We start from the raw sequence: 8,786 nt of genomic DNA on the forward strand, positions 1-8,786 counted from the left end.
TGAGAGGCAGCAAACCCTTCCAGACGCTGTGATCACTCAGCCATCAGCATGACTGATCCCTGAGCCACTCATGAAGCTTACGGCAAGAGGCACCAGCCAATCACCCCAGCTCCCAGCCTTGCACCTCTGCACTATACCATCTTACACAACCCAAGCTTCTCTTGGACAGCACAAACTTGTTGAGTGGATCACCATTTTAACAAGGAAAATGGACATGCACCAGCCTTTGTAAACTGAGCTGAGATGCCCTGAGCACTTCAACCAAGACAGATTTATTAACTGAGACAGATGTTAAGAGATTATAAGTAGCAGGCACAGAGATCAGAGGTAGTTATGTAGAAAAAAAATGCAGTCTAAATTCTACAGATTAAATACGATTTGAAACAAGCAGCCTGTCCGTCTCTCATAGATGTTACAGGCAGCTCACACTCCTCAATACGCAGGCTGGATTTTTTTTCCCAGCTTAGGACCAATCTCTGTCATTCAAAGTCTAAATTAGCTCTTACAACGTAAGAAAGAGATCTTGGAGTCATTGTGAATAGTTCTCTGAAAATATCCACTCAGTGTGCATCGGCAGTCAAAAAAGCGAACAAAATGTTGGGAAGTCATTAGGAAAGGGATAGCTCAGAGGTCGGCAAACTTTCAGAAGTGCTGTGCCGAGTCTTCATTTAATCACTCTAATTTAAGGTTTTGCGTGCCACTAATACATTTTAACATTTTTAGAAGGTCTTTTTCTATGTCTATACTGTAGAACTAAACTATTGTATGTAAAGTAAATAACATTTTAAAAATGTTTAAGAAGCTTCATTTAAAATTAAGTTAAAATGCAGAGCCCCCCAGACTGGTGGCCAGGACCTGGGCAGTGTGAGTGCCACTGAAAATCAACTTGCATGCCGCCTTTGGCACACGTGTCATAGGTTGCCTACCCCTGGGATAGATAGTGGGATAAACCCAGTCCAGTTGGGAACAGCAGAGTGGTCGAAGGGAGATATACTGGCCACTGGATAAGCAGTTTTCTGTTCCCTGAGTGACCAGAGCAAGGGCTGCTCCAGGCTAATGAGAACATCTGACTCCAATTAATCTGCTAAGAGTCAGGTGAGGCTGTTAAGCACCTGACTCTAATTAAGGCCCCTCTGATGCTATAAAAGGGCTCACTCCAGTCAGGCCAGAGGGAGCCAGGGACCCAGAGGAGAGAAAGTGCATGTGTGGAACTGGGAGCAAGAGGCGTGCAAGGAGCTGAGAGTGAGAGGCTGTGCTGCTGGAGGACTAAGGAGTACAAGTGTTATCAGACACCAAGAGGAAGGTCCTGTGGTGAGGATAAAGAAGGTGTTTGGAGGAGGCCATGGGGAAGTAGCCCAGGGAATTGTAGCTGTCATGCAGCTGTTACAGGAGGCACTATAGATAGCTGCAATCCACAGGACCCTGTGCTGGAACCCAGAGTAAAGGGCAGGCCTGGGTTCCCCCCAAACCTCCCAACTCCTGATCAGACTCAGGAGGACTTGCCCTGGACTGTGGCTTCTACCAGAGGGGACGGTCTCTGGGCTGTTTCCCGACCCATAGGGTGAATCTGTGAGGTGAGCAAATCCGCCAATAAGCACAGGACCCACCAAGGTAGAGGAGGAACTTTGTCACAACAGCAAGACAGAAATGTAATATTGCCTCTCTATAAATCCATGGTATGCCCACACCTTGAATACTGGAGCTGGTCCCCCCCACCTCAAAAAGATATATTGGCATTGGAAAAGGTACAGAAAAGGGCAACCAGAATGATTAGGGGTATGGAACAGCTTCCGTATGAGGTGAGATTAATAAGACTATGGGGAGTTTCCAGCTTGGAAAAGAGACGACTAAGGGGGGGGCTAGGATAGAGCTCTATATCATGATGACGTGTGTGGAGAAAGTAAATAAGGACGTGTAATTTACTCCTCATAACACAAGAACTAGGGGTCACCCAATGAAATGAACAGGCACCAGTTTTAAAACAAACAAGAGGAAGTATTTCTTCACCCAACACGCAGTCAACCTGGGGAAACTCTGCCAGAGGATCTTGTGAGGGCCAAAACTATAAGAGGGTCCAACAAAGATCTAGATAAGTTCCTGGAGGACAGGTCCATCATTGGCTATTAGCCAGGATGGGCAGGGATACAAAACCATCTTCTTGAAGTGTCCCTAACCTCCATTTGCCAGAAGCTGGGAATGGGCGACAAAGGATGGATCATTTGATGATTACCTGTTCTGTCAATTCCCTCTGGGGCACCTGGCATTGTCCACTGTGGGAGGATAGGATTCTGGGCTGGCTGGACCATTGGTCTGATCCAGTATGGCTGTTCTTATTACCAATAGAGGGCAATCCCAACAAGCAATATTTATACTTGGTTCACTGAATGTACTAACTTTCCAAAGCTGCCCAAAATGATTAGTGAAAGTGTTTTGGAGAAAAACACTAAACAGAACAATGTAACTGAAAATTGGGAGCTATTGTTTAATCAGCGTGTTAAATGGTGCATAAAGCACATTGCATAATTAGCTGAGCTCGCAATGGCCTTCCACTTAACTGGCTGACATTTCTCTGTCTGCAAATGTGGTACCCATTTCAAAATCTAGATCTAGTCAAATACAACACTTCAGGGAAGATTCTAGGCATCAATGATCTGATCATTGGGTTGATGGTGGTAAACAAGAAATTCCCATAAGGTTCCCTCCCTCCCTCTTCTCAAGAGCCACCCTCATTGTCTCTCCTCTTTCTGCTCCCACATCCTCTGCAAACTTTCGAAGACAGATGCCTCGTGATGGCCTTCACTCATGGGGATGTTGCCCAGTGGTCAGGGTTTCTGCGCTTTGTGGGGGGAAGGGTGCGGCAGATGGTGGGGGAACCCAGGGCCTCCCATGGGCTCTGACCCAGGCCACTCTGAGGGCAACACAAGGGGGTGACACTGCCTACCACCCGCTATTGTCCAAAGTTTGTAGTTTATCACAGGAAGCGCTGAAGGGTGTCACCTCACTGCTTGGTACCTTTTTGCAGCTGGGCTTGGCATGGCAGCTCTCTCCGTACTGGGGTGGCAGCTGCCTCTGTAATGCTGACAGATCCCGGTCGCCGACTCGTCGGTGGGCGGGATCGAATAGGGGACATCTGGAGCTTAGTGTGTGGGCCTCTACAGCGTGAACTAAAAGCCATCTGGCTGTTAGCTAAAGCTATAGAGAAGACTCATTTTAGCTCTCCCTCTAAGTGATCTTGGTGCCACTGGCTGGGACAGACCACCACACCCAGAAGGTGTGTGGGTTACATACTTCCCCTAGCTGAGGAAGCACGTCCTGAGTTTCAGAGACTTCCCAGTTGTAATCCCGGACAACCCCTGTAACAATGCGGCCTCTGGTGGGACAGTACTGAGAGTATCAATTCAGGACCAATTGCTTGGAGCAGGGCAGTCACAGCCGAAGGCTGGGTGTCCTTTACTATTAAAGCACGCCAAACCAGCCATACAGAGAGGACGTTGGTTTTACTCCACTGGCTAATCGGGAGTCATACAAGCAATTCCCTCAGATATTCCAGTTCCCTTGTATCACCACTAGCACCACTCCTTATGAGGATGAATGGGTACAAAACCCAATACCCCAGTAGAAGAAGAAAGGTTCTCCCACAGGACCAAGCCCCACATCCAGGTCAATAGACAAGTCAGATTTTACCCACAAATCACACTGTTGCAAATCTTTTAGCATCTAAAATCTAAAGGTTTATTCATAAAAAGAAAGAAATATAGATGAGAGTTAAAATTGTTAAAGGAATCAATTACATACAGTAATGGCAAAGTTCTTAGTTCAGGCTTGTAGCAGTGATGGAATAAACTGCAGGTTCAAATCAAGTCTCTGGAGTACATCCACAGCTGGGATGGGTCATTCAATTCTTTGTATAGAGCTTCAGTTTGTAGCAAAGTCTCTCCAGAGTTATGAAGCAGGACTGAAGACAAGAGGGAGACAAGGCATCAGCCTTTTATAGTCTCTTGCCATGTGGTCTTTGCTTTCATTGTCTCAAGGACACTCTATCCAGCACGTGGCATAGAAAAACCTTAGAGTTCTGTCCGTAGGCAGGTCCCTGCATACCTTGCTGAGTCACAAGGTGGATCTGCCTTCTCTCAATGGGTCAATCGCATAGCTGATGGTCCTTAATGGGCCATCAAGCAGGCTAGGCAGAGCTGACACCGACTTGTCTGGGATGTCCCTGGAAGCAGAGCACAAGTTTGAAATACAGACAGCATAGATCCAATATTCATAACATCAACTACAAAAATGATACACATCTAGAGATAGCATAATTATAATCAGCCAATCAGAATCTCTCCTTTGACCCCTTACACGACAACCTTTCTACAGTATTGGCTGCAAATATAGAACAGTGGTCGCAACGGTGATCTATACAGTTACAGATTGTCAATAACGTCACAGGAGGTGACACGGCATCAGTGAGACTGATATTGGAATACTGCCTCCAGCTTTGGTGTCCTCATTTGAAAAAGATGTTGTGAAATTGGAGCTGGGGCAGCAAAGAGCCACCAAATGTCCAGGGCTGGAGAAAAATGCCTCCTGGTGGGCTATTGAAAGAGCTCAACCTGCTTAGCTTATCAAAAGACGATTGAAAGGTGACTTCATTGAAGTGTTGAAGTGCCTTAATGGAGAGAAAATATTGGCTATTAAATGGCTCTTTAATCTAGCAGAGAAAGGCATAACAAGACCCGGTGGCTGGAAGGTGAAAAGAGACAAATTCGTATTACAACTAAGGCACAAATATTCAACAGCGAGGATGGAGAATCCACCACAGGAACAAGCTACCAAGGAAAGTGGTGGATTCTCCATCTCTTGATGTCCTTTAATGAAGACTAGATGCCTTTCTTGAATGTGTTTGCCCCCAAAGTAGCTATTGTGTCATAAAGTAGGCCTGTGATATGCAGGGGGTCAGATTAGAAGCTCTAATGGTCTCTTCTGGCCATAAAGTCTACTAATTTCTGAAAAACTGAGTGTAGCATTGGGAGCAGTGTCTGATGTTTTACTGTCTAGCCGGCTTGCTTCCTAGAACGAACACTCCTTGAGTGAGGTGATCCACAGGGAGTAGCTCAAACCTCCAAAGTGCCTGGCCAGGGGCAGGACATTAGCACAGCAAGGGAGGGGTGTGGCAGTGACATCACAAAGGCCTTTTGCAGGACCTCAGACTATTGGTCAAAGGTGGTGGGGAGGTGGTGACCTCACAGAGAGATGCTGACATCAGCCAGGCAGGACAGAGGCGAGGGGCCAGGGAAACCTCAGAGACCCCTGTGGCTTTGCTTCAGCAAGTCTCCTTCTCCAGGTCTCTCTTTGAGGACTGAGAGAGTATTAGGGTTCACGGACGTGAGCACCAGGAGGAATCTCTTTCGAGTTTTCTCTTTCCCTTTTCCTGATTTTACAAGAAAACAGCCGTTCCTGTTTGGAAGGTAAGAGCCTCCTCGAGGTTTGAAACCTATTCAGTCTGATCTGTCTGGTGACAGTTGAATTCTAGGCATGGAAACCATGAGCTTAAGGAGGCAGAATTTTATTCCGCACCTAGAATTTTGTCCCTTAGAATCACTGGGGACATTAGGGTTTGTCCTTTTTGGTTCACCTTTTCCTCCATCCCTCCCTCCTTTCTTTTCTTCTCTTGCTTCTTTTGTTCTTTCTCCTGTTCCCCTCCCAACACCAGGAGGGGTGTGTGTGTGTGTGTGGGTTTGTTGCGGGGGAGTGCTCTGCAGCTCCCACTGTGGGAGGTCCACCCAAAAATGTGGGGCTGAAATAGTGTCCAGGAACTGATCCCCAGGGTGTCATGAGAGAGAGCCAGGGCCATCAGGAGCAGCACGGCCCTCCTCCGATCCGTCATCACCCTCCCTGAGTTCCACATAAGTAGCCTCTGACCCCAGTTTCCTGGCTCCAGACGGGAGTGGGTTGGCTCCTATGGGCTGTAGGATCTGCTGCTGCAGGGTCTGTGGGTTAGAAGTGTTCCTCTCAGGGAGGCAGAGTCAGAGCAGAGAATGAGCCTGTCTTGAGTCAAGGTCTTCTTGTCCAGGTTAAGTGGTGACTCTTGCTTTTAAGGGGACCGTGCTCCAGATTCATGCCTTCCTATCATCCTGGAGCAGCTGAGGGAGCAAATCCTCGTGGAGGGCCCTGCCCGCATCCCTGTGCTCCAGGCTCCCTTGCGGGCAGAGATAATTATGGATCTAGCTCTAGCTCCTATCCTCTAACATCTCCTGCAGAGGGGCCGAGGGGAAGGAGAGTCCTGGCCCAGGCAGGGACTGGGAGCTGACAGGAAAATGCTGATGGAGTCCCCTCTCCCTCTCCCTTCCATTAGAACTCAGCCAAATTCCCCAGAATGGGTCACCACGTGGCACAGCTGGCTCTGTTCATCGGTGATCCAGCCAAGGACATCAGCCGGCAGGCCAGGGAGGGGGGTTACCGGCTCTACCAGCTGCTGCTACACCACAGGGGTAAGGAACCCAGCTGGGAAATGGCACCCGATAGACCAGTGAGACTGGGCCCCCAGCCAATTTCTCTCAGACTGACCCGGCTGGAGGATGAGTCTCTCTCTCTCTCTTTCTGTGTTCTACAACCACCCCCTGCCATTCTGTTGGGCCGGGCACACAGTGAGGGCTCTGCCCACTGTGCAGCCACCAGTGGGATTGCAAGGACACAAGCCCTGCAGACAGAATGACAAATGTGTGTGTCTCTTTCCCAGACCTGACAATCCATGAGGCCGAAGACCAGCACCTTGGACAGAGCAGGGCTGAGCAGTCCTGCACCTGGCCATGCAGTGGCTGAGACAAATTGTAACTGGCCCTTGAGACAAGGAGCTAGACTTTAGGGGTTGTGGTTGGCCACTGAGGCAGGTGCAAGGACTGTTGCTAACACCCCCCTCTGACCCCTGGAATGGGGTGAGGCTGGACTAGGGGGAATTCTGCTGGACGGCAGTGGCCTGAAGAAGGACATTGTCAAGCGTGGAACAACACGGGTCCAGATGCCAACAGAGGACAAGAGAGGGATGGGACACTGCCATCAGAGGTCGCTCCCCATGGACTGAGCTAATTCCCGGAGCGACCAGCAGGAGGTGGCACGGTGGGGAGTCCCAACCCCGTCACAATCACCCAGCCCTATTGTGCACCCCTGGCTACCCTGCAGACTCTGATCCAGACCAGACTGGGCCAGTCGGAGTGGCCTCCCTCCGAGCGGGAGAGTAAGGTGCCCCTACAGGGAGCTATGGAAGGGGAAATGGAGCCCCCTGGCACTCACAGAAACTCTCTCCCTCTCTCTGTGGAGCAGGGTCCTTCCCTCTGCCCCCCAAATTCCTTCATCTAGGGCAGGAGTTCTTTCCCTCACACCCGCTCTCCTACCCCCTTTCCTTGGTTTACCCTGACTCCATTCCCCCTGCACCCAGGCAGAGCTCTCCCTGCCCTATATGGTGCAGAAAGGCCCTTGTGTCAGGGCCCCAGCCCCACTGAAACTCGGAACCTCCACTTTTGAGGAGGTGGGGGTGGGACAGAGGCTCAGGGCTAGCTTCATCTCCTGCCCTTTATTCTCCCCTTGGCCCTTCTATGGGGTCTCTAGGTGTGAAAGGAATAGGAGCCTCCTTCCCATCTGTCTTCCAGGCCCTGGGATCTGGCACAGCCTCTCAGATGGGCCCATCCTGTAGATAAGCCACATCAGGGAGCAGTGGGGATAGGTCACCTCGTCCCATCCAAGTGAGCATCGCTGGCTCTCAAAGAGACTTAGATGGAAGACCCCGCTCCCTCATAGAGATAAGAGCCATTTACTCCTTGGGGCGTGTGGGTCTTTTGGGGGAGAAATGGCATCCCTGATGCATAGCCTGGCAGGGAGCTTCCCCTGTCCCTGGCTCCCACCTCTGGGACAGAGACATCTCCATCATCGTACCACCCTGGTTTTGTTCCTAGGAAGGGGCTCCCCAGAGATGTCCTCAAACCTGGACTCCTGAGAGCGTTTCTGGCAGAAGGCTCCAGCCTCTCGGGCATGAAGAGAACATCAGGTAGTCTTGATCACATGGCATCTCCGGTCTCCATCTCCACTTCCCACAGCAGGGCAAATTAACCCATCAGCTTCCAGAATCCCAACTTTTTGACTTCCTTCCGCTCAGCAGTGGGGTTTTGCCAGCCCCCTCACCACACCTGTCAGCCTCTGAATGATGAAGGGCCTGAATGTCAGAGTCACCAGAACAAGCAAACTCCAAGTTCTGGGCAGTGGGGCCTGTGTATAGTCAGACCCTCTGGAAACAAGGTCTGAAATGGGGAGCAAGGACCCCAGCCCAGTAACAGTGGGAGTGGGAAGAGCAGGCCTGTACCAAGGTGCTTTCCCCTGGGCTGCACAGCCTGGGGCCTAGCCAAGCTGATTATAGAATGAGCCCTAACTGAGAGGCAAAAGGAGAGGCCCCCTCCCGCCAGAGCATCGCTTATTGTAAACTTTAAAAAATGAATACAGTGGAGTCACATATTACATGGGGGTTAGGTACTAAGGTCAGCGCATAAGAGGAAAATGGTGTGTAACCCTTCTGCCCATCTGAGTTGGCAGCAACAAGGGCCGGGTTCAGTATCTAGGGGTTTCATTTCAAAACACAATGCAAAACCAGCTCAAGCCCCCACCCAGTGACCTGGGACAATTATATACCACCCCCCGGGCGTCTCTAAGAGGCAATACTTCCCCTCTCGCAAGCATGGAGTCTGAGTGTAGCAAAATCCTTTTAATAAAGGAGGGAAACAATGTGGCATTATGTTTGGGAAACATCA

Source organism: Gopherus evgoodei, unplaced genomic scaffold, assembly GCF_007399415.2.
Source record: "Gopherus evgoodei ecotype Sinaloan lineage unplaced genomic scaffold, rGopEvg1_v1.p scaffold_31_arrow_ctg1, whole genome shotgun sequence".
In the NCBI taxonomy this organism is placed as follows: domain Eukaryota; kingdom Metazoa; phylum Chordata; order Testudines; family Testudinidae; genus Gopherus; species Gopherus evgoodei.